General features: G+C 39.6%; 1 long non-coding RNA gene across 1 annotated transcript in view; it reads right to left on the minus strand.

Moving 5' to 3' along the window:
* LOC128072152 (uncharacterized) overlaps positions 1-4,261 on the minus strand; it is a 52,437-nt gene extending 48,176 nt beyond the window's left edge. The window contains exons 1-3 of the long non-coding RNA XR_008202151.1: positions 4,156-4,261; positions 2,600-2,707; positions 474-547 (exon numbers count right to left, since the gene is read on the minus strand). This is a non-coding gene — a long non-coding RNA (uncharacterized LOC128072152). The remainder of the gene's footprint in view (positions 1-473; positions 548-2,599; positions 2,708-4,155) is intronic.
* Between the last annotated feature and the right edge of the window lie 23,448 nt (positions 4,262-27,709).

Here is a 27,709-nt window from a genome sequence, read left to right on the forward strand (position 1 = left end):
GTTCTAAAGTTGTGCTTTTTTTCCTTTTTCCCAATGAAAACAAAACACTTTTTTTCCTTTATTTTATGATTTCCCATGAGTCAAAGTTGAGTTTCTACTCCCCCTAGCTGTAAAACGTAATAACACATCCACAGCCTTTCCTACCTGACCATGCATTGTTGTATAGTGAATGTCTATTAAGACTTAATGGCAACACCAGCAGTTACGTATTGATAAATCTTAATACTTATCATGTAATGGTTAAAATAAAACAGAATTTGAGTAGTATACCTATTGTTAAACTGCTAGTAAGCATTAGAGCTAGGAACAGGTCAAGAGTCTTTGTTCCAAGTCATTCTTAATAGCCTCGGAAAATACTCCAATCTGCAGATTCTTGTCTTTATTACTGTTTTCTATAGCAGTTCATCTAATTAAAATATCTCAAGCACTACACAAGAGTTTCAAGTTGTTTAAGTCATCTGTTGCTTACTTACTGTTTAGTGGATTCTTGAAACATATCAGGTCTCAGCCACCTCCAGAAAAGATCTATCAGAGACCTCTGATCCATCTGAAATGCAAGAATTTTCTTACTATCCATTCAGTACAGATGCTTTTTATTCATTTTCCAAACAATTTTGTACATATATTCACATCAAAGGACAGAAACATTTCCTATATCTAAAAAGAACACCAAACAAATGATGAACAAACGTGTATAACATAAGAAAAAAATGTTTTGATCACATGAGATTGACAGTGGAGTTGATTCTGTTTTGTGCTTTGATTCATTATAATCCTCAAAATAGAATGAATGTTAAGTAGAACTGAAGTCCTGCATAAATCTGTCATCAATCTGTATTCTGATTCTGTGATGTCAAGCACTCATTTTGCACAAGAATTCATATCTGAGTGTGGAAAGGGAGGCTGTGAGCAAGAGAAGTGTTTTCAGAGCTCCTCACTACTTTTTTTTTTTTTTTTTTTTTTAAACTCTGTAAATCAATGACTTTTTTTTTTCCTAAGATTCAAATTTCAGGAAGGGAAAAAAAGAGTCTCAAAAATGTGATGAATTATTTGTCTTTTTTCATTAGGTCAGTGGTACATCTGCTAAAAATGCAGAACATCTCTAGTCAGAGTACTAGCATAAGTACTTTTTAGTTTAAACTTCATTTCTAAGATGGCAAGCCCTAAGGTAGTTCATGGCAAAGAAAGTTTTCAAAAGCTCTAAGGTATTGCAGCAAGCCCTCCTACATTGTCTAAGTTAAAACTCAATAAATATACTGAAATCTCTCTTTCTGCCCTTTTGTACATACTTTTAGAAACTGAGCATCCCATCTCAAATGACATAACTAAAATGCAACTGAATGCACTGACACTTGGTGAATCCACGACAACAGAATCATTTTCATTGGGGGCAGTGTTTTTGAACTGCTGGCTATTTTTGAAGAGAAGTTTAAAAGAAATTGTGTATAAGACAGATACTCACTATCTAGACAGAAGCACACATTGTTTTTACCAGATGAATTTTCAGAAATAACCAGCTTTGTTTCAACCTCCTCTATGTATATAAATAGCTACAGGCATGGTAAGATCCTTACCACTGCACACTGCCAGAATTTGCTACATCAGTCCACAAGGTATACTGATATAATAGATCTATAAATAGAGATTTAACTAGCCAAAGTCTCCTTGTTGCTGACATTAGAGCTTAACTTTCCACAAAGGAGCTGAATGGACTGCTCAGCTGCACAGTGATAACCAAGATTTTCGTCTTGAGCTTTTCCAGTGAGTAGGCAAGGGTGTTTTCCCTTGGCTATTTCAGGTTCACAAGCATGACTGCTCTACTGTGACTTATTTTAAAGCTCTGTCAGCAGATTCCTCATCTCAGGCTCTGAAATCTGAAGTTTAGTCCCTCTAGCCTTCCCAGAGGCAGCGGATGTTCTCTGAAAGCTTTTATAATTCCATGATGGATAAAAGCCCATTAAAAATGCAGGTATTTTCCCAATATTAACATAGGCTTTAAATGGGATGAAAAAAAATAGTAACAGCTTAGAGTGCTGACTTGGTACTTTCCCTTTGCCAAACCACTGGCCCACACTGGAGATCAGCTTCTCTCTTCAGTCTCCAACAAGGCCATCTTATTTTCTCTCACAGGAGCTGAGCTTGTACTCTGCTGATGCTGAGCGCTACAACTGTGGCTACAACTCAACATTACTTTTTTTTTTTATTTGTCCCTAATTCTCTCCTGGCAACTGTCCCTTTCCTTCAGCAGCACTAAGTGAAAGGCAGCTCTAAGGACAGATCCCCACACCTACACAAAAGGTAGCTGGCTGCATTTTGTGTGAACACAAGGTGAGTCTTGTGTAGAACTAGTGTGTAAGATGACACAGGGGAGGGGCCTTCTGTGATTGCTTTCCCCATTCTTTTTCCTGCCTTCTGTTCCAAACTCGTGCCGCTGTCCCAGTCATTTCTGCTGCTTTCCTCGTTACCTTCTTTCAAGTTATACCTCTTACTCCACCACACACGTATACACAATACTCAGGTTTGTGAGTAAAGGAGGGTTGGAAAGATATTGGAAGGGCAATCATGAAATGTCAGCTTTGTAAAACCTGAACACATTTACCTTAGTGAAGCCAGAAGTAGGACTGAGGAGGTGAGCACATCCCTGAAGCAGCCTTTGGATTGAGTTTCACTGATTCATTTTTACGCTTGGCACTTCCTTTGATAAATGCTACAGAGGGAAAAAAATAACAGATAACATCAACAGTTTATTACACGACATTCTCCAGAGGAAAATAGCACTTGCTTCATTAATGAAATATCTCTAGGGAAACCAGTCCCAACATTCTAAATTGTCCAAAGAAGCTTGAAGGACTCCTCTTAAAACTATAAATGCAAAGGAAAAAACAAAAGAAGCCAAAAGGCTAACATGAGAATCTAGCAGAGCCTATCAATGGCCTTTTGTTCCGTTCTTGAAACATAACTACATAAAGCAGTGCTATCCCAGGACCCCCAGAACAAATCCATTCCTGCACACTGTTCTCCAACTCCCCATCTTTACTAAGCCCACACAAAATTTAGGCATACAGTAAAGAATATCCAGTCATACATAAGCCTACAGAAATACGGTTATAGAACAGATCCCAGGAAGTACTTTGAAGGCTCTAGGCTTCGATCACTAGGGATGATTTCCAGAGAAGTATGAACATCACTGGAGACTAAGAAATTACAGTCTTCTCAGAATTTTATGAGTGGGGAAAGACCTGACAGTTTAATATGCTGCATAAACAACAGATGAACACTTGGTTCCCATAAGTTAGAAAGAGTTTGTACTCAAGGAGCAATAGCAGGAACTATTTTAGTCTTCAGCAGTAGTAGTTTAAATATTGTAATGAACTGGGATACACAGACAATGATCCAAGTTAGAGACAATTTTTAAAAATATGATCAGTCCCAACAAAATGCACGTTCAACATTAACTACGTCAGGAACACTTAATAAATAGCAAGTTGAGCCCATATGACTTATGACACATGACATATTTTTTTAAGAAATTTCTTTGAAGTGAAATCTCACAGATATAAAGATTAAAGCCACCTCCCTCCACTCCGTGCCTGCCTGCATTTCTACCTGCCTATACAAGTTTACTGAGACCAGGTGAGGAGTCCCAGAGTTGGCCAGATCCATCTCTGCTGTAATTCCACCAGCTTTACTCCAGCACAGACTAGTCTATCTGTCTGCAGTTCCAGCTCTCAAGTGCAGCAAAGCAGCGAAAATCCATTTTCGTTAGGAATGTAAATTAACGCACCAGACAAATATGCCTCACTGGAATAGCTGAGACAAAAAGGCACATATATCTATCTGCCAGTTCTGTTACATGACCACGAAGTCCAGCAAACTGACAGAGGGTGAGCAGCAAGAGAAAGGTGACATCTTATCTCGCTGGAGCATGATTTACCAGAGCTTATCTGCTAGAGTCCCGGAAGACAGAAATAAAAGAGCAGGGCTGGGAAAGTGCTACCCCAGCTCCCTTTGTGACAGCTATGGGAAAAAAAAGTCTCTGCAAACTGTATTCCTGGGCACATTTCTAGACCTGACTTTCTTGCTCAGTACTGGTTGTTTTAAAAATGTTACTTTTCCAAATGTAAAGGAGCAGTAGAAGCTGCACCGTGTACTTACAATAATGAATTTCAACTTCTGTGTATTTGTATGAAAGGCTGACATTTCCGAGGGAAGGAGCTATTCATGAAAAGTCAAACATTCTACATTTTCACTGAAAAGAAAAAAGAAAAGAAAAAAAAAAACAAAAAACCACCAATATCCTGAATCAGAAATTTTCCAGTTTGGATTTCAGTGGAACATCATAAAAAGTCAACTTCTTCCTAGTGCTATTGGTGAAAAATTATGATGTATCACCAAACAAATAAATAAATACAACTGCCCCAAGATAGTCTTTAGATTCATGTTAGCAAGATAAAATTGAAAAGAGGACTATTTTTCCTGGATAGTGCATCCACAATCCTTTCACTTTAGCAGTCTCTGAAAGCTATGCATCTGTTCCTGGCTCCTTATTATTAGCTGCTGACAATATTTCTACAGCAACACCACCAGACTCAGACTTACAGAAGTTTTAAAAGGTCCTCTGTCTCCTATGAAGAAGGCTTGTGCAAATCAGATTAATTAAGGATAAATAAGATTCTATGCCAACAGAGGAGAGTTGTATGAAGGAGCTCCGCAATGAAAAGCATGTCCATAACATCAGAGCTTGAGCAACCTTCCCTTGGGGTACTGTGGGACAGTAAGCACCCTGGAGTTTAGAGCTAAGCCCTCATCAAGATTTTAAGAAGGCTGAGGTAAATGTACAAAGGCAGAAAGATATGCTGCACAAGTTCCAAATCTTCCAAAGAAGGGCTGACCTATAAAAATGTGGGGCCTATCAGTCAGAAAATACAGCGTGCTTGGCACAGGAGTAGGATGCCTACTGTTAAAGGCAGAAGAACCAGAGAATACTCAGACACCAGCTCAAAGCTGAATGAGAAAAAGGCCCCATACACTTTGTAGAACAAGCTCTGAGAAGGACAGTTATTACACACTGTCCACTTAGCATTAACGATTTTTCTAAATGTTTGTTTAAAACTTAAAAGCCACTAAAATATGAATCAAAGAACAAAAAAAAAAATCACTAAAAGCAAAATTTAGAGTTACTGTCCACTCTAATCTCCATTAGTACATTCCTTAATGGAGCTCATGCGCTTGAGTAGAACAGGATGCGCTTTTCCCCTTTCCTACACTGCCCTTGTCTAGCAGGCAGTCTGCTCTGCCTTGTCTGCCCTGAGCAGAGACCTTTCCTACCTGCAGCCCTTTCTGTCTTCACTCTTTTTTTTGGAAGTGTCTGAGGCAAGAGCTGCCTCCCAGACTCTTCTAAGGACTGAGAATCTCCCCACAGGAGATGCAGCTTCTGATGCAATAAGGCTCAGATCTCCATGTGCAACCTGCTATCATACAGCTATGATCAGCAATAGAGGTGTGCTAAATTCATTAGGACTCTCATTCAGTTTAAGCCATTTTCTAGGAAGTGCCAAACCACACAAAGCATATGTGATATTCAAAGCACTCAATATGTTTAATTCCAAAAGGGGCTTCTGTTTAATACTGAGATAATAAGAGCACCAGAAAGAAAAGCTTGAATTTAGGATTCAGGTAAAATTCATGTCCAAAACAGCCTGGAAAGAAGAAACAAGAAATATCAGACCAATCAGATCTTACCATGGCAAGAAACAAAAAAAGTAATAAATGTACAGCAAATACAAAGATCTAGGGGGAATGAAGTAATAAAAAGTCCAGCTGCATCTTCAGTTTCAGATCTTACTTTCAGGATTGTATTCCCTGCAATACGAAGTCTAAAAATCCCCATTGCATCAGTATGGGGTCTGGACTTGCAAGCAAGTCACACCCTGCACTGCCAGAGTTGTATGGGTGTCCGTGAGATGGCTCCTACTCCAGCACACACCAGATAGCTTTTAAGTTTAAAAGACATCCCAGATAAAACTGGCCTTTGTACCTAACAGCGAGAAAATGTTGACAACATACATCTCTGAGCTCCAAATGCTAGCCTGCTTCTTCAATTTTAATTCCCTTTCTTGGATACTTTGTTTGCAGCTTCTTGCACGTACATAATGCTAACACAGTAACTTATTTTACTAGTGTTTTGGATTATTATTTCTCTACAATCAAGAGAAAATGCTAGAGAACTCTCATTTCAACATTCATTTGGCAAAGAGAAAGATTTATTTGATGATAGATGACATTTTTCCCCCAGCAAGATTAGAGTGTGCATGGATTCTTCTACTGCTTCCAATTACCCAGGCCATTTGTCAGGAGAGGGTGGCAGTTCAAAACTCACGCCCGTAATTAGTTTCTTTTCTGACATCCCAAAGATGTCCATTCTGATGTTAGATCTGCACCAAAAATGGAACCGTTTATATACCGCTTCAATCCAGCCAGGCTTCCACTCTACCAGAGTGCCTGGTATGTCACAGACCAAAAAACAGAAGCGTAAACATAAAAGAAACAGGTCTGTTCTCCAACAGCTGACAGAACAAACACTGCTGGAATGTACTTTATGCAAACTCTATATACAAATAAGGAATTATTTTTGCTGTCAGCTTGACTTTCTCCTAGCATTTTATCTTAAAAGGAAAGCTGCAGATACTGCTCTAAAAAGAGAAAGGCTCACAGATTCATGGCAGTCTGCTAAAAATTAGATTGACTCAGGCACTGTTTAATCTGCAGGGAGGTATTTTCAATGAGAAGTCTCCCTCCTCTTTGATCAGCAGCTGCAGGTGATGAATACCTCAGCGCCGCTTAAGCAGCAAGAAGAAAACTCTTGCAGGCTTACTGCACAGCCAAGCAGAGCCAGCTGAGGGCATTTCATCGGTACACATCAAAGCAGCTCGGATGCCCAAGGATGAGAGACCAGTGACAAGCCACTCCTGCCATGGCAAGGGGTGGGAAGGAGGAAGGGAAGAAGCTAGAATAAGGAGGTGTAGGATATCAAACCCAGCTGCTGCAAGGCCAATGGCACTGTGGGTCAGGGCTTACACCTCTGGCAGCAGCAGAATCACAGGGCCTTGGCACAGGACAAGCAAGCAATCCCCTTCCTGCTGACAGTAGCTGACTTAACCTTGGGCAGCTGCCTGCTTCCTACACCTGCAGCTGGCCATGTGAGGAAGGATAGGTGATGATAACTCAGAGTTTCAGTTACTCATGGAGGTCATGCATTTCTCAGCATCCTGTTTTACGAGTGGAGTATACACTGGTGCTTCTGTACTTTAGGACAAGGCACAGTGGCCTTAAGTTACAGCAGGAGAGGCTTAGGCTGGATATTGGGAAAACTCTTCTCAGAAGGAGTGGTGAGGCACTGACACAGGCTGCCCAGGGAGGTGCTGGTGTCACTGTCCCAGAAGTGTTCAAGAGCCACATAGATGTAGCACTGAGTGATGCAGTTAGTCGGCATGGTAGGGATGGGATGACACTTGGACTAGGTGATCTTAGAGGTCTTTTCCAACCTTAATGATTCTGTGATCCATTTAGGCCTTCAAATTCAGCAGTAGAAGCCATGCAAGCCAGGATTAACTGAGGAACAATAGACATGTAGCACTGCAACTGCTCATTCCCAACAAAACATTTCATTATCTTAACTGTCAATAAACATTATCTGTGCCTAACACAATATTGAGTGGCTTACTAATAGTTAAAAATGTGCTGGGGAAAAAAAAATCTCCACTAATAAAGGGAGAAAAACTTTACCCACCATTAAGACAACTAATTGCAAATAGGAAAGAAAGATCTCATTTCAAGCTTACCCCTCTGGTTTAATGTAAAAGAATAATTTTTCTTGCAGTTTAAAACAGAATTCCTTTACATCTTAGGTTCAGAAACTAAGAAAAATAGAAGTATTTTAAGACAAATGGAAATAAAAATCACCATCTCACAATATTGATTTGACCTGTAAATTTTCAGGTGTCTTTTCCTCTAATGAAGTACCATTTTATAATTGGTTTAATTCAAAGACACCATTTTTCCGGTGGAAATTTTCTGTGAAGTTACTACTGTGACAGCAGCAGACCAGTCTACAGAGTTCTGCAGCTCTTACTTCACCTTGTGCAGAACTGTCATGCTACACATTGACACTTCCTCCAAAACTTTCCCTTCCACCCTCTTGCCTGTCCTATTTGTGCTCCTCCCCACTGCCAACACTTACTCTGGGTTTCTTTTCCGTATTCTCTCATCAAAACCAAATACTCATTTTTTACCCCAAAATTAGCCTTTAATACAAGCAAAAAAAACTTACGACTCAGTGCATTTGGATGAAAAACTATTTTTTTTTTTTTTTTTGACTTGTCAGAAAAGAACTTTTTTTTTTCTTTTTTTAATTGGCAAAATGAAAGATTTCAGGTTTCCACTGTAAGGGGATAATTTGAAGAAAGCATCCTTAAACAAAGCAGCTTCCATTAATCAAAAAAATACACACACACACACAAGCCAACTTTCCAAAAGCCTGCAGGACCAGGCAAAAGAAGAACTTTGTGTGAATCACTTCTAAAGAATAAGAAATACTGAACACCAGTATTAGCAGTATCTAAATACAAAAGGTGTATTGTTCTCACCACTAGCTGTTTGCAAGTAAAACCACACGTTTACATGCTAGAAAGGAAGCAGGAAACCTCTACAATACTTGAGGAGTTAGACATATTTTGACAGGTATATTTTGTCTATTCTCTGCTTTGTGCCTGTTTCTATCTTCAGACAGTCTATGACCGAGGTTACAGTAACTTCTGACCTTTTAAATTAGCATTAGCAAAGATCTGGGAGATATGTAACTTGCACAGCATTAAGAGATGGAGACTGGGAGCTTTTTTTTAAAAGCTTCTTACAAATTAGCAACTTCCAATTCTAACTACAAACACTTTTGCTGGAAAATTTGAATACAGGAGCCCATCTGGATCTGCTGTTTGAATCATAAGCCTCAGCTATCACCACTGAATCTCAGAACTCGCTACTAGTTTTCACTGTGAGTTGAACCAAACCCTAAGTCTCTCCAAGTACATTTTTAAGATTAAGAACCATGTGAACTGACACTGTTGGTGTGGTTTAGGTATCGTAACAGACAATAGTTGTACAAAACAAAACCACAATGCCTCCAAAAACCCCACTTGAAGGCCTCCCAAGCATTTGTACATTTCCATGATTTAAAGCGAAAGCTGTTTGGAGAATGGAGTAGGTGTGGAAATGACTCTAAATCAGCCTCAGCTATAACCACAGAGCTGGAGCATCTGTGACGCTGGTGAGACAGGCCAGGCAGCCAACAGCATGCAAGGGCCCTGCCTGCAGCAGGCACTTAGTGGAACAAGCAAATAGGCTTCTCAAGTCTTTCACATAACCAAAGACAGAGGAGTGACTTCAATCATTTTTCAGTCCAGTAGGCAGCAGGGCATTCCCCAGAAAGTGTGGAAATGTGTGCATACATCTATAAGTATGCAGCTCCCATGTGTAAGACATATTTCCTCTGCCTTTTGACACCCACAGAGAAGGTGGACACATCTCTGATAAATCCCCTCAGCTCCCTTTTATAATTCAGCACAGGAGAAACAAGTACTTCTACTATGTCATTCAGTTACCTGGATCTAGAAAACTACTTTTAGAAAGGGAAAAATAAACGACTGATGTGGCTCTTGTTTTCTGTCTAACAATGAGAGTCAAGGCAGCTATGCAGGGTTATATGGACTACGCCTAAAATCGGCTTGCAGAGAAAAGCAGCAGAACGTACAGTAAATCACTGTGCCTCCCTTTTAATAAGGGGGCTGTAAACTACCATCAAGATAACTATTTCCTCCCATCTAGTGGTGGGACCACATTTTAAAATGTTCCTCCCATCTTAAATGACTGAATTTTGAAACAGCCGAAGGCCGAACTCAGTATCACTGCTCTGCAAGTCCTACAAACCAGGTCTGAGAGTCTGGAAACAGTCCTCACTTCCCAGTTCTTTGCTTTAACCTCTTGACCACATTATCTCTGCTTTGAGAAGTGCTTAAAACATACGAAAGATGCAAATCTGCCATACTAGTCACTAGCTAGTTATTTATAGATTGACTACTAGGGATAGCCTCTTCATGATTATAGCATGGGATTATTTTTAGCCCTCCTAAAGAGCCTTGTTACTCATCTGCAGAAACTGCCATTGATTTGTCACATCTGCTTCATGGTCGGCTTTAACTGTTACACCAAATGCAAGTGAAGGATGCTGTATTTCTGGACTGGGAACAAATTCTGAGGTGATAACCCAGCTGTGTGACAGATTCCCAGCAACGTCCAGCTGAACACTGTGGCAAAATGCTTTGCAGCCAGTCCCCGCTTTGCTATACATGTTAATATCAAGCCACATTCCTACAGGAACAAAGTCTGAATTGTGTTATACTACATACTGTCATGTTCTTCAACCTAAAATGGCATCTCCTGTTTAATTTTTGAGATGTTTTTCCAGATTTTTTACATTTGGGCTTTCAAAAGAAAGTTCTGTTGCCAGAAGAAGAAAAAGTTCCCAATGTACATTTCCTAGAAGAGCGTATCCACTTTGTGTATCCATTTTTACACTCTGTTATCTTCCATACTTATTTTCCTCCAGGTTTTTAAACTCAATTGATTCAAATGCAGAAAAACTCTTGTGGCCTTAGGTAGTATTCTCTCAGGTCACTAGTTTGAACTGAAATAGGCTTGAAAGGCCAAGCACACACAACTGAGAATTTGTAGAGCACAAACAGATGCACAGAGTACATCTCATACAGACCATAAGCAGTATGCTGAAAAGACTGTTAGAATGCTGACTATGGAGAAGTCTAATACAAGGCTAAATACCTCTACATAGCACAGAATTCAGACAAGTCACTGTGCACTGAAATGATGCCTGATGAGCCAAAAAAAGCTATTTTTAATTACCTGCCTTTCCTTCTTAGATACCCACAACGATGGTACATTCCTATGAACAGTAATGCTACTAAGATAACCATATCTCTTCCCAGCAGGCATGAAGCCAAAATGAAGTTTCAGTACACCAAATAGACAGTTAAATAGACAGCCACGTTAATATGTCATCTAGTCCAAATACAATTCAGGCCTTTTCCAGCAAAGAAATGCTTGCAGCATCAGTCTTACCATGATATGTTCACTCTTATTTCACTTTTCTTTTTCTTGATAAAAAACGTATTTACAAAAAAAGTGATGATACAATTGTATCTAGATCTGGATCTGGAGTCAATGAGAGAGAGTAGATACATTTCTTAGCTCTCCTCGTATTTGTTTGCTACTCTCCTGCTTCCTTTTCAAGACGTAGAAACTACAGGAGAAAAGGGATTTTTCATAAGAAGTCAGTCTAGGGATGGACTGAAAAACGCGATGTGAGTCAGAGAAGATTGATTACAAAACTTTATACAATAGAAAAAACACAAACTATTTCTGTGTCAGGGCAGGCAATATGCGGTCTCATCGTAACTGATGGGAAGGGGTCACTGAATATGGTGTCTAGGTCATTTCATCGCCTTTGGCTTTTCATCTAATGGCATGATCTCATTCTTCCAGTTCCCGTGTTGGCAGACTTTTATCTGGTTTTATAACAAATAGAAGGAAAAGAAATGACTGATCCCGTGTACAAAATTGCCTTTGCCAAAAGTAAAATTCAAAATCAAAGCAAACAAAGCCTGCAGCTGCTCCCTTGTTTCCCATGCCAACAATAACCAGTTACAATAAAACTAGATTACCTGAAACAGAATCCAAAAGAACCACATCTTCAGCATAAATAGATTAATAGAAGTGAAAACACGTTAACTAGGAATTTTTGATTCGCCCTCATCTTGAATCACTGTCCTTTATCCACCAAATCTGGCAATGTACAGTTAAAGTCTTAAAAGCACCTGTAACAATCTCTTTCTGAAGTCTTGCTCCTGTGCAATTTACATTTAGAAACTGAGCCATCCCCATTCGCTCTATACAGTTCTATGCCAGTGCAATGCAGTGTAGATCAAACCCTTACATATTCCTCCACAAATCCGTCCTTTGGAAAGTTTTGTTGTTGTTGTTTTATTCTTTAACCAAACAAAAATGTCCACAGTAACAAAAGCCCAGGGGCTTGTCTCAGACCTTCTTGGAACCAGAGAGCAAAAAGCCAGAAAGGCAATAGACACAGAGAGGTCACCACTGCAGTCTTCACAGTGAAGATGTGAAGATCATATCAATTTGCCCTTAAAAAGCACATCTGAATTTATGCCCTTCATGGATTTTCAGTGCCCTTTGCCCAGAAATTGCAAAGCTATTTCAGCAGAGCTATCAAACTGAAGTTCTTCTAACTTCATTTTACAAGCTGGCTTTCACAGGATGCGTTTTGGGAACTTGCAAAGCATCTGCAACATGGTAAGTGTTACCAAACACAAAGCACCTCCAAATGTTGCCAGGTCAACACATATGCCTGTCATCTTAGGGAACATGGCAATTCTTTGCAAGTAACTGGATTTAACCTTGGAGAGGATTATTTGTTTAATTTTCAATTAAAAATAAAACCTCACAAACATCTTCACTTACATTTGGACATTCCTTCAAAGAAATTGGAAGAAGCATTAGGTTTTGCAGGTAACAGCAATAAAATCTGCTACCTCTTCTTTAGCCTGAATTTTCAGGGATAGGGTGACTCCAGGTAACATTTCATCATTACTATACTTGGTTTCTGAACTACACTCTGGTAAGGTGGCAAAATTATTAATATTCAAGATTCAAGAAGTCTGAGCATGAAATTTATTGCAATAAAAGGTACGCTGCTTTTGACTAAAAGCTAGTAGTTTGTGATTATTTACAACCTCTACTTCTACAATATGATAATACTAGATGTACCAATTCTACTGGCTAACTCAGTGGAAGTTCATCTCTATCAGACATGGGGACTGGGCCTTGTTAACATGTAAAGGATCAACTGAAACCCATCCCTTCCATGGATGAATGCCTGGCTTTGTTAACATTTGAGGTATTTTTTCCTCACCCCTTTCTTTTCTTATAATCCAGACCCCTGCAATCACTTAGAAGAGAACAGAAAATTAGAGAGGGAAATACAGCTCAAATGTTCTCTCACTATGATTATAATTATTAAAGGTTTTGTCTGACTTGCTTTAAATTGTATTATGCTTCTGGATTCCCACTATTCTCCAGCACTAAAATACTACAAAATTAACTGCAAAAGAGATGTTGCTAAACAGACAGCTACCTAAAGGCAGGAAGACGCAGCTGTCCTAGGAGAAGAGAACAGCTATCCCAACTACAGGCCACGTTGCTGGGTTTTTTTAGCCATAAAGACTACATAGAACCCAAGAACTGTCCAGTGGTCAGAACCATGAGCAAAGAGTTAAATTAGTCTCTCATTTGATGAGTTCTAACTTATCACAGAATTGCTTGGGTTGGAAGGAACCTCAAGGATCAAATTCCAACCCTCCTGCCACAGACAGGGCCACCAACCTCCAGATCTGGTACTAGACCAGGTTGCCCAGGATCCTATCCAATCTGGTCTGGAACACCTCCAGGGACAGAGTCTCTCTGGGCAGCCTGTTACAGCACCTCACCACTCTCACAGTAAAGAATTTCCCCGACATCCAATCTAAACCTTCCCTCCTTGAGCTCAAAACCACTCCCCCTTGTCCCATCACTGTCTACCCTTGTAAAAAGTTGATTCCCCTCCTCTTTATAATCCCCTTTTAAATACTGGCAGGCTGCAATGAGGTTTCCTCGCAGCTGGGCTGAAAAAGCCCAGCTTCCTCAGCAGGTCTTTGTAGGTGAGGTGCTCCAGCTCTCTAAAACTTCTAGAAGCCCCATGTTTCAGAGAGCTTCCTCTATAATCTAGATGCTAAGGAAATAGTGTGCATGATTTGAACTCTATGTTTCAATCTTTCCATGATGATTCAACACAAAGGCTTTACCCCAAGCCACTATATAAAAACCACAGATACTAGTTGGAAGGGAAGCAAAATGAACCAGCACGCACATTTCTCTGCTTCAACCATTCAGACAATCATCCATTCTTATGGGGAAGTCTCCTCAAAGCGCCACTTACTTATTACCTCAGAAGAAGCCTTATGATACCATTCTTCTATCCACAATTCTCCTCCTCTGCAAGCCAAAAATATCACTAGGCACATAAAGTGTCAAAGCCCAATATTTCCTTTACTACCTCACAGCCTTTTCATGAACCTCCCTGCACACAAACCCTTTCCCACCCATGCACTTCACACAAATCCTTCCCCACATATTCTATCTCTCCACTCAGCTGCCACTCATCCTCCAAGTATACTGCATCATAGATTGTATTTTCCCCCATCTTACCACATACTTCACACCATGCAGAAATGATATTTTCTGGTCACAAGGCTGCTATGCATTTCAGCAAGCCATGCTTTCCCCTATGAGACTGATCTTACTGTCAATTCTGCTACAAATTCATGAAAGCATTAATAGCCAACCCACATGGAAGTCCTGCCTTTGAATCCCAGCTCCATTATTTCATATAGGTCATGCCAAGCAAACTCTAGTGATGACAAAAAAAAAGAGAAAATCCTTTGATAAGCAGAAAATGAAAAAGGCAGAAGTAACAATATAAGCAGATCTGGAATGTGATACAGAGGATTTTCTTCCTAAATGAAAATTACCTCTCTCTATGAAGAGGTGGGGCCCCCCAAAGAAAGTAGAAGAAGTAAAGATCATTTACTACAATTTCCTGTGGTGTCCTTTTCTGATCCTGCTTTGGACCTGTATAACCTGCAAGCAGGGTAACCCCTCTCATTTCACATATAGGAAGTGTAAACAAAAGAAAGACAGGAGTGGCTCTTTCGTGAAAAATCTGTGCTGGACATGGACATTTGTATAGATCACAGTTACTCTCATCAGAGGCCGAGGGCAGATATCCATGTGTCAGTTCATTCTGACTGGACTGAGTACACCAATTCATTTCACATAGGCCATCAGAAAATGACTATCAGATATTATCGTTACATGTGCAATTCAGAGTAATTCATGGCAAGGACTAGGCCATGAAGGGGTTTGTTTGCTATTCTCTAGCCAACCAATCTTCTCTAGATAGCCACACAAATCCATAAAACATGAGAAGTGTCCACAACAGTGTGCAGGTGAATAATTCTCCAATATATGAATGTGAGTAGTATTTCAGGGGAGATAAAGTTTCAACAGAAATGAATAAAACATTAGAAACTCACAAAACATCTGAAATGTCACACTAGCTTCTTGCCTGAAAATTCCTCTCAACTTTACCAGCAAAAACAGATAACAATTTCTTCCCTGAAGAAATGGAAACTCTGTACAGGTCTGCCAGATATATAGGATTGGCTGAGAAATCAATGGTAACCTTTCCCGTCCTTTATAAAGGGAAAGTCTAAATAGTCTTTACAATCAAATTTTGGAGTGCACTTAACGATCTCAGAATCATAAAGTAGATAAGGAAGGAAACAAGCAGCAGCTTTCCTGCAGGGATGTGCAGAAGCTCAGATTTATAAAGTGCTGTTGACTAAAAATTGAAGAAATAAGCATTTGAATCCTAAGTGATACCAGAAATTTTTTGGTACAACTAACAGACAGTTTGCAGCTCCAGAATTTATTTCTGTGTATGGCTCAGCATAACTCTAGCAGGCTGATCTCTGTACACAGCTTAAGCTCTTCCTTTCATTTGAAATACTCACCTGTAAAAAATTTCAGGCTTAACTTTGTATTTGTTGTGGAATGAACATCACTCAACAGCACCTCAGCATCATCCTTATTAGACAGCGTATACATACCTAGTAATATCCTAAATAACATGGGTAGAAAAACTTACACATCTCTCTCGTAAGTTCAGACAATTCCTTTTCCATTTGTATAAGTTAGTAGGACTTGAATGAAAGCCTACCAGCAGGACAGCAAATACACAATGCAAGCTGCAGGACTTCTGGTGGAAGCATAAGCAGTTTTCAGAAAAACAGGAACCAGACTAGCTGTGTCAAGATCCTGCCTTTCATTCCCTCAAATATACACTTGACACAATAATACAATTCTAGCTAGTGAGAAATGACTGAATGTTTGTTGTTCTGTTTTTTTGGTTTTTGTTTTTTTTTCCTTGAATAAATTCAGACATCTGATCATAAGACACTAAGACAATTTGTGAGGTACTGGGCCAGAATGACAAGCTGCGCAAGAAGAAAGAAAATGAAATTTACACCATTACATTAGCACCCTTAAAATTGCTAAGTAAGCCATCAACCCGTAGCAGTGCTAGCAAGGTACGTAACACTTGACTGACAAGCCAGTTTGCTCCAGCAATTGATCTTTCTAGTGCTGACATACATTATAGTTAGTATTAGCCTGTATCAGTACATATTAGCAAATGGAGTAACACGGATGGTCTTACTGATCCGAAGACAGTGAAGTACAATTTTCAGATAGTTACTACATGCCTGGAACCCATTAAGCTTTACTGTAATGCAAGACCCTCAGCAGAAAAATATATCGTTTACTTTGTGTGCTCAGAGGCATAGTTAGTAGCTCTTAGCCTCTGCTCCCACTCATTAACCATAACGGTAGCTGTAAATAACAGTTTGCTGCCAAGCACAGAGTACAGGCTGCAAATCAATAAATGTAGATGCTATTGTATTTTAAAACAATTAAATGTTCTTTTCACAGAAGAATAGCAGCCGCTCAGAATTCAAGTGGATTGAAGGAGTCATGAAAACTTAATATTCCTTATTGGTGTGGCTCTGAACACAGTGAGTATCCTGTACTCAGTAACAATCCTATGAAATCTTGACAAAATACCTAGAGACACAATCTGCAGCAGTGAGATTACAGCTGTTCCATTCTAGAGGAGCAGAACTCCTTTAGAGCAGCAGCAGATGTCAGAGTTTTTCCTCTACTACAGGAAAATAGCAAACAGACTCGTGACAAAGCTTTATTGCTTTCCCATCCAAACACTATGACTCCATAATATTCACTTTTCTTTTGAAAGAGTCACAAATGAAAAAAAAAAAAATATCCAACTGCTTATGTGTTTATAATAAAATGTGGAAAAAAAATGTGGAAAAAAAAAGAAAAAAGAAAAGATTTTAAAGTCAGGAATCAAGTCCTTAACTAGTAAAAACAGACTAGCTTCAAGTGCCATTTTTCAACAGCTAAAGATCTAGTCAGCCTTCGTTTTGTTTCCTCAAAAAGAGATGCTCTACACTCAAAGAACATCTCATATGGCTGCTTCATAGATGGTGTTCAATTTGCAAACTAATGTGGTAAACACATATACAAGAGGTCTGACTTTGAGATAACAAATTTCATCATTTCTTCCCCTCAAAAAAACCCCAACTAAATACATCAGACTAATGTCTCAGGAAATGGATGGATAAAAGTTCTATACAAGTCATCAGCACACACTAGTCAACAATCCCTACCATCTCCTTTGGGATTAGTCAAGCACAAAATTCTTCTGAAAAATGTGTCCCTAGGGTGTTTTGCATAAGCTCTAAGGTAAGGCCATCTGAGTACCCAGCCAGACCACTAAATAAAAACAGACCTTAAAACTCCCAACCAGTACTAGCCTGCACAACATCAGTAGCTCTAGGCTGAAAAAGACCAGACATGTTTGTATTCTGCAGCAAAAGATCACAGATCTGTAAGGGGAAACCGAGAGCTTCCAAGGACACTTGTGAAGTGATTGTCTTAGGTTTTATCCCCCATACTAAAAAATAGTTATGGAGCAGGCCCCATAATGGACCTACCAGCACTAGAGCTGGCCAGACCCTGGTTACTGAACTGTTCTCCACTGCCCAAATCTTACATGTAAGGCACCAGGTGTGCTGGCTGGGACTTTGCCCCAGCTTTTCCCTTGCTGCTAAAGCCTGTAAGAAAGAATCTCACCTTTCAACTATTTGAACAATAATACTCACAGAACAAAAATAAATATATTGAGTAGCAACATCTAGAAAAAAAAAAAATTTGCGGGCTCACGTGATAATGTCTCCCAAATGATTGTGATTCCAGGAAAAAGTATTGGAGTGGAACTTGGCACTGGATAGACAAATCAAGAAATAAGGTATTTAAAACCCAGTGCCACTTGATCACCTTAGAAGACGACTATATTGTCTATCATGCATTTGTAAGGGGAAAACTATGCTTGTTTTGAGAACATTTTAAACATGTAGAAGTAGGAAATAAAACACTTGTTTTCAATGTTAGGAGCATTATACAACATTTAAGGGCTGTGTTTGTCCTCATATTTTCTGGTACATGCTATGCACCTCAGCAGGTCATAAAATTTTTCAGGTACTCTATCATGCCTTGCTCCTGGAGAGGCCAACTTAGTAGCAAAACATCTCACTTTCATCATGAGTGCTAAGCTTTCCAGGTCATTTTAGAACTTTACTTGTTGTGTTTAATTCTTAGACTTCCTGAAAGCTGCATATGGCCAGTTGAATTAAATATTCTCCATCTCAGCATAAAATTTTACAGATCTAGCACTTAATAAGATGATGGTGCTTTTATTTAAAGGAGGGATGATCTGAGTACTAAAAGGACAGAGCATTGTACTATGTATCACTATAATTTTGCTATTGAAATCTCACTTATTTCCCTATTGGATCAAATCTGCAATTCATTCTGATGTTCCATCTCATTGGTAGCAGCCAATGCTACTGCTGCAAGGAAACATATAAGGAAAAGAAAAATCCCTAAGAAACATCTGTAACACTTTCTTCCATGTCTCAGAGTAGTTAACTTAGGCCTCTGAAGAATACAGATGGAACACTTAGCCTTCTAAGCATTTCTCTCATTTAATTTGAGGTGCTTTTAATATCCCTTCAACTAGATAACTCTTTTTGACCTGCTGACCTCACATTCTCAGGAAGCAATTGCAGTGTCAGTTTTGTGCTGTTCATCAACTTTCGACCAGATTATCCAGAGCTCACTGCGTGTGGAGGGTTCTTGTTTCTTTGTTCTTAATGCAAGCAGCTCAGTTCCATTTTTGAAACTGCAGCTGTACGCTGCATAAAGCTATCTACAATAACATCTACCCTAATGCTTCCTCTGCCTTGGAAGCAGATTGCAAATGCAGAGCTGACACAGGTAAGAGAAACTTAAATTGCTTTTGCCAGTGGGCATTATTGTAGCCTTACACATGCCAAATTTCATCTGTCATTGGACTGCCAAGATGTTTAATTCCCACTAAAGTATCTAACAAACCTCAAGAGCTTTCACCAACTGAAAGAAATTACCATGACCTACAAAATTTCCCTACTCACTGTCTTTTCTTCCCCATACTACCAATGAGCATTCAGAATACATCTTGACCAGACCCACATCAGTCTGCACGTGTTTAAAATACTTCCATGTTTAAGACTAATGAGCATGTAGTGTGATGCAAAAAGATGCAAAGCAGAGAAGAGGAAAGACTAGAAGCCCCTCTCTGTTTTGTACCCTGCTAATTTGCTGGATAGAGTTGCAGAGCAATGGATGACTAATTAGGCTAAATGGACAGAGAGAAGTTAAGAGAACTTGATATCCACAAAGAATATACATTAATGTGTTTGAGGTTGCAGGTGTCCAAATGCTCTGGCTCTGTATCAGATGGTCACTTCTCTGCAATTCCAAGGATCACTTTCTTCATCCATTTTCAAAGAGATACAGATACCATGTCATTGAAAAGCTATGTCATTGAAATTGTTATGATTTTGAATTAGGCTTTTCTTGCCAGTTATCACATGTTTAAACAGAGGCATCTTAAGAGACAAATGTAAATGGGAAGTGTTTGCAGCAAACCATGATTTTTCCAGACATAACAAATGAAGTAAAGAACTCCGGTTATTTTTAATGCATCATTCCACTTTCTTTGAGAAGAGCAGCTTCAACAGTGCAGCTATCTTTAGCTAACAGTGGTCATACTTAGACACAGAAAAGACAGATAACCTGTGAAGAATTTGCTGAATTAAATGACCCCATCCAGTAGAAGAGACAGAAGGGGCTCAAAATCACTTCAGTTTCCTATTTGCTCCCTGGCTCTTTCTTCCCTTCTCTCTCATATTTCAACTCTTTGTCTCAGAGCAGTAATCAACCAAATAGTTTTCTAGAACTTTGAAATGGCCATGATTTTAGAATCCACTCTCTTCTGTATGGCTCAGTGCCTTGCAAATTTAGGGCTGAGACCTCAGTACAGAGGCAAAACATACTACATGAAAGAAAGAAAACAACCACTTTCCTGAAACAGTGAAAGCCCTGCACTTGAGAGAAGACAAGCATACTTTCCTCAGCTTCCACCAACTGCTTCCATTAACAATTACTTTCATCTCCCTTAAGTGACTTTATCTCCTTCAGAAGAGAAGGTTCACTTATATGGATCCCATACAAACAGGTAGGTGAAAAGAAATTTTGCCCTGTCTTTTCATGTGAAATAAATCTCCTACCAAGCTCCCAATTCCAAAAAGCTCAGGAAGCCTAACTGATCAGTACTTGTCATGGGAAGCAAAGCATTCAGTATAGTCATTTGCTGGATCTGATGAACAAGTCATATTTGTCAAATCTCTATCATCACACAGAATACAACAGCTAGTGCTATTTCAGCTCAAATTTATGCTGTTCCTTATCTGATCCATGATGTGGGACTCTAAGGCATGCCCTGTTATTTCTTCAGCTCAGTTGGTCATGAGCAGCTTATGCAAGAAAAAACTTCACATTCTCATAAAATACATGTCCTGAAAACTCACTTTTGCAAATTAAGTAGACTAAAAAAAATACTACTTGGAAGTCAGATCTTGACTACTCAGTCCTGCTCTAATGACTTAGGTAAGCACTGGAAAACAAAGCAGCACATACTTAAAACTGTTGTACAGTTGCCACCAACTTTCCATCCACGTAAATTATTTTGGAAGACCAAAGGTAACAACAACTCAACCAACAAATGTTATTTGGTTTTAGATGTGGAGAAAAAAAGAAAAAAATCAAGCTACTTGTGCTTTAGGAACTGGCAAGACAGGGTTTTTCCATGTTGCACTGATAATAAAATGCAACAGAACATAAAAACGTTTGCTTCTCAATGAAAACTTCATACACAAATGCCAATACCACATAGAAGTCTGCCTAAGGTGGGACTGCTGGGTCTACAGCCCAGCATCAGATATGTTGAGCAGTTGGTCTTGGTGTCCTGACAACCTGGGTCAACAGTGTCAGCCTAAACCAGGACTGAGGCGAGCATGAAGTATCTAAGCATGTTAAAAAAGAAATCAGAGATAAAAGATGGCTTTTTCCTGTGGCTCTTGCGGTACCTCATCCTATCTCGTACTTCAGAAGCCTATTCACACAGAAAGACTTGTCCAGCGCTGTCCTCCTATCACATTATCAGAGCTGTCAGAATGCTCAGCATCAAGACAAACCAGTACCCATCTTTTCAGTAAATGTCCCCATCTCACTTGAAGCCCAAACCGAGGAAAGCTCTTCGAAACCTCCAGATAACCTTCTACTGCCCTGTCAGACAAGAGAAGTCCCAGACTTGCCTTGACCATCCCAACAAGGCAACAACATAGTTATTCCCTGTCACTGTGGGCTGCAAAATCCACAAGACTGCAGAGAAGGTGCAGGTCAGGCTGAGACACATAGTGCTTGTAATGGACACTCTCCTCTATGCTCTACAACAATAGGCCACTCATCCAGGAGTACAAGACAGATAAGAATAAAAAGTTAGTTAAGGTGTTTCATATCAATAAAGATCAGTTAAGTAATCCTCAACAATGTGGTACAGTTGCTTATTTTGCTTACTTTGATACTTGTTTTTTTCTTTAACTGCTTTTAATCTTTTTGTACATACTTCCCTTCAAAACGGTCATCATCTGTCCTTAGTCATATGAGATTCCCATAAGCACGTTTCTCCAAAATCACCTCTCCCTTTTTTTTTTTTTTCCTATCATGAGCCAAAACAAAATTTCACCTTCTGAAAACCAGTCAACTTTCATAGAGATAGAGCTATTCCCTTCCACTCTTCATTGGCAAACCTCCTCTAGTTATCCTTCTTTTCCCTCATATGCCCTTTATTTGCCATGCCTGAGGAACAGATCCACTTATTCTGCCTAAAATGACCATCACCCCTATGTCAACTTTTTCTCCATCTCGTTTAAAAATGGAGATAATCAGCAGGAAAGTGTACAGTTTTGGTGGTATTTAAAATTAGTCCATTGTCAGCCCTTATAAGTTGTACACTCTCTTTAATCACTGAAAATAATACAGAGATTCCTGCCATATGCAATAAAGACCAAGAACACTTCAAGGGAGCTTTGAAATAGTACAGGCGCAGTAACTTGATCTGCTTCCAGACCGTTGTTTTGCACAACATTCTACGGCTGCTACATCTCTATCCAAACAGAGACTGATATAAAACACAGACTGAGCCCAAAAGGCAAGCTATGGGAAAGGAGAGAAGGTAGGAATGTTTTCTTCTGTACTATCTCACACATAAAGGCATGAGACAAATCACAGTGATTCTCATCACAAGGCAGTGCTTGGCCTTACCCAATTAGAGATGGACAAAGTCACATCATGTGGTAATCTCAAGACTGGCCAGCACTGAAAAACTGAGAAGATCCAGCCATGTTTGCATTTTATCAACACGGTATAAAAACATAACATTTGCAACCTTTCACCAATTTTCAATATCACAGAATCACAGAATCACAGAATCACAGAATCACAGAATCACAGAATCACAGAATCACAGAATCACAGAATCACAGAATCACAGAATCACAGAATCACAGAATCACAGAATCACAGAATCACAGAATCACAGAATCACAGAATCACAGAATCACAGAATCACAGAATCACAGAATCACAGAATCACAGAATCACAGAATCACAGAATCACAGAATCACAGAATCACAGAATCACAGAATCACAGAATCACAGAATCACAGAATCACAGAATCACAGAATCACAGAATCACAGAATCACAGAATCACAGAATCACAGAATCACAGAATCACAGAATCACCCGGGTTGGAAGGGACCTCAAGGATCATGTAGTTCCAACCCCCCTGCCTAGCAGGGCCACCAAACGTACACATTCAGTGTACTCAAGCATTAACCCTGCCAGCCTAGTTCTGGTGAGTTAGAGACTTGCAATCATTTGTGTTTTGTTGTGTAAGGCGACAGCCACGCACCAACACTCTTGGGACAGACAGAGGAGTGCCCACCCCGATGTGGAGAGAGAGCTCCCAGGTCCTTGCTATGCCAAGACAGAGCTCCCACCTGGAAATTACATTTACCAAAGTTTCCAAGGAGAAACAAGGAAGGAGGTAAAGTCATTCACCAGTTAACTGCTGTGGTTGGGATAGAATCTGAAAGTGCCACGCACTCTCTTCTCTCTGAAATGAGACGAGGTGTAGGGTCCTAAACCACATCCTTGAAGCCAGCACAAATACAATAAGCTTTATCAAAGATACCTTGATAAAGATAGCTCTTCGCCCAGCAAATGTGCGCCTCTGGTGGAGACCCACCAGGCCACAACACACGTCTTGTTCCATGCTTCAATATATCAGCCTTGCCTTTCTGGCCCCCTAGTTCTTCAAGCCACACACACACAAAAATTTAGTTGAGTCATGCTATGTGTGCATCACCACTTTCATCAGATACAGCCATCTCCTGAGTTTTCAGTCTCACTCCTCTCCCCATTTATCTGCTGGTCACACTTCTGAGGATGAGGGCGTCTTCTCATTTTTGCTTTCTTATTTGCCTGTGGAAAAAGAGACTAATGGAGAAAAAGCATAGTGGTAGAGATGACTTTCACCAAGCACTGGAAACAGGCCCGTGATCAGACAGAAAGGAGAAAAAAAATCTGTCTCCTGACCTATAGGATACTTCACCATCACTGATGTCATGAAAAGGAGCTGTGGGGAAGGACATAAATAGGTGTGTGCTGCCCCCGTGGGGACAGCAGGCAAAGCCCTCTGCAGCTGTGTGGGGTGCCAAAGCCTTACATAGTCCTGCTATGGGCAAACGATAGTAGCATCAGAGCACAGCTAGCAAACATCAGCTGATGCTAAGATCTGGATTTCTAATGCAGCCAAGATCTGAATAGCCAGCATACGGAAAAAAAGACCTGGAAAAGTCACTGCATTCACAAAGAAGCCAGTATAGAGCAAGAGACTACTGTGCTATCCTATTTAACCCAAAGGAGAACATCAAAGAGAAGGAAGCCAGTTTCATCCTGATTTGTTCATCCTTAGTTGAACAACAAAGAATCAAGTTGCAATGGCCCAATCTTTACTACAGGCTGTGACACAAAAGTACTGAAGCTTGTAGTGCAACAGTTCAGGAAAAAAAATGAATGTCAGCTATTACTTTGCTTGCGAGTCTTTGATCTGAGTTCATATTTGGTCTGACCTTCAGTTCTTATTTATAGCATCCTTAGCAATTATCAAGTACCAAGACACAGCTAGAAGCTACAGCTCTAAGGGTCTGAAAAGCAGCCAAACTTGAACACTTAAACCACCCTGACTTTGGCATATCATGAAAACTAGCCTCACACTGGACTGCCAGAAACATTTTCTATCAGCAGTGCTTTAAATTCTCCAGTGGATTTTTATCTGGTATTTTTTTCTTTGGCTTTGGAGTCAGAGGGAACACAATTTCTTAAGAATCTTCAATTTCCTCAAAATTACCTATAGAACTCTCAGCATCAGATTTGTGCCCTGCAAAAAGCAAAATAGAGACTATCTGCAGCTTAGTTCTGGGACAGCCAAGAGGTATTATCACAGGAAAGGCCTGTGGTTAGCCTGTAACAAACAGCAATAACACCCAAACAGGTGTGACCACCTTAATGCACAGAGTGCATACTGCTGGAGAACATCTCAGCTAAATAATGTTTTAACACTTCTTTATGATTTTGTTATAGATTTGTCTTCAAGCTCATGAAAACTTTCCCGTCCTTAAGTAAAAGTACATCCAAAAGTAGGAAGCAACGTGTGAGATTCTCTGAAAATTATTCTTTCAGGAAATCCGTGTGTCATGAGCACGCCATACCTGCAGCAAGCAAAAGTCACAATCGCTACATTTATTTTTGATTACAAATACTACTGAAGGCTGTATCACATAGCTTTGGGATTAAAATGAGCGGTTAACTCTCCAGATGAGCAACTCTCCAAGCAGATAATAGCTAAAGCAAAATATCTGGAACAATCCTCCAGAGCTTCCTTGCACTCTGAAACAAGTTATATAGAACTGGGGAAGAAACCATAAAGGTGTCAAAGAAAGACGATCTGCCCAAATGCAGTACTTAGGAAGGGTATGCATCACTGCATTGTAAGAAAATGAGTAAGCAGCAAATAGAAGCCCCAAAGGACAGCATGCCACTGAAGATGCTGTATGCCCTTGAAGATGGGGACTGCCAGTTTTCCATGAGCCTGTAACAATTCTACTGTCCTCTGCATGGACCGGGTCACAATCCACAGGGGATGAGGTTGTTATAGGCAAGTAACATAACAGAATATTACAAAACCTACCTGTATTATTAGGGGTTCTGTTGATGATAATATCAGGATGGTATTGCATTGTTGAATGCAACTCCCAACTGACTTGGCACAAAGCAAAAACAAACATGCTTATTTATCAATAACAAAGAGAAAATTATGTAGCTAGCACTGTCCCCAAATCACCCATCAGATGTAGCTAAATAAACATTTAAAAGCATAAATAATTTGACCCGTGTTATAATAAGAATGAAGACCACATTAGTTGCTAGGTAGCAAGACAATTTTGAAAAGCACAACAATCAGAATGATCAGAGCTGGTCAACACTTTCATCACATATTAAAGTCACAGAAATTCTACCACACTGACAGGAAAATAAAATCATCCTCGGAGTTCACTGGAAAAATTTCTTAAAAAACAAAAAAAAAACTACCCCAAAACAAAATAAAACACCTAAGCTGATTTGTCAAGAGGCATAGGATAGACAGTCTCATGACTTGTTATCTGCATGAGTTTCCTTATCAAGTGTCAGCACTTTCCAGAAAAGTGGCAAGTGATCTGGAAGAATATTTTACAGAAGAATGCGGGAAAAAAGCCCAATTCACCAAATGACATTTGAAGTTCTCCATAGGGTAAAATCGTGCCACTTAATCAGGCTCCAAACCCAGATTAAGTGGCAGAAATTGGAGGAGACTTTATGCCTTAGTACTTCTGGAAAAGATGTAAAGAGCATAACAGAAAAGCAGATGGTATGGGATGTGACAATGGTACAGAATGGTAACTTTGTAAAAGCCAACAAAAAGGTTAGAGATGATCTAGCTGAAGTACAGTATTGTACAGTACTGTGCTGTTACATCAATAAAGATAAAAATCATAATTTGCTCTCAATTCTCTTTGTTGAGACAAAAAGCTGTTCTCCATATAAGGCATGAAAGAAGTGTTATTTACTGACCCAATCTGAGCCATGAAGCAAAGATCTTTTAAACCTACTTCTAAGTACATGCATTGGTTCCTGGAGGAGACAGCTGTTCGGCTCTTAGCAATGGACCAGCACTGCAGCTCTTCTGTTTGCATACATAATATGTGCAAAACATACAGCCTGCTTCCATACCTGCACACTAAGTCCATCTCAAGGGCTTGGTTGAGCCTCAAAAATCACATTCCAAAATTGTAAGATATCAGAAAATGCATTGCAGTACCTAACTGTACATGTCTGCATAGATGCTGAATGTGAGCAGTGTGCTTTCCATGCACAAAGGATATCTGGAAGCACGTCTGAGTTGCTGATCAAATACACTAATTTAAATCAAAACTCAGAAAAACTATCAAGGCAGCAATGTTTTATGAACTGGGATATGAGCTACCTGAAAAAGGTGTTTTTATGAAACTAAGATTACTCGATGTTGACAGGAGCTGCACATCTATTTCCAAAATTTTATCTTTGTACTTCACAGAATTCTTTTACTTTTGACCTACCAAGCACTGCTCGAGTGTGCTTACCAGGAATGAAAATAAAAAAAAAAAAAAGTTCAAAAAACATAAATGCTTCATTGTTAAATGGTCAGGTCTCATTCCACTCCACTACTGCTTTCAATCTCTGTGATTCACTTAATCTGGCATTGCTGCTGATTTCTACCCAGAGGTAAGTTACCCAATATTCAAAGCTTATTTCATTCAGCAAATCAATATGACTGCACTGATTAGGAACAGAGCTGGAATCCTTCCAAGTAAACGGAGGGATTTCCTAAGAAGTGAGTAACCTAAATGAATACAGTCCTCACCATCTCAGAGACACAGGCATATACACACAGGATGACCTGACTAGAATTTATCCCCAAAGTGTGGCACCTGCCTTTATTTCCAATTCCCCAGGAAAAAAAGAAAAAAAAAAGACAAAAAGCCTGACCATCTGGCCTCAGCTTAGCATTAAAATTTCCCTCAGAAGCTGTATACATCTGCAGCTAACACAGGCCAGAACTAGTTCGGTCTATAAGCAAAGAAAAATAAGATTCATGGAAGACTTGGAGGAGTTACTATAATTCTCTGGTTTCATCAAAATCAGGAGGAGACAGATTCTGGACAAAGAATTGTAGCATCCACCTTCACACACCTGCTCCAGGAGAATAGCAAGTAGTTGCTTTCACACAGACAGGTCTGATGTCTGA

This window comes from Tympanuchus pallidicinctus, unplaced genomic scaffold (genome assembly GCF_026119805.1).
Source record: "Tympanuchus pallidicinctus isolate F22 unplaced genomic scaffold, pur_lepc_1.0 scaffold10, whole genome shotgun sequence".
NCBI classification, from domain to species: Eukaryota; Metazoa; Chordata; class Aves; order Galliformes; family Phasianidae; genus Tympanuchus; species Tympanuchus pallidicinctus.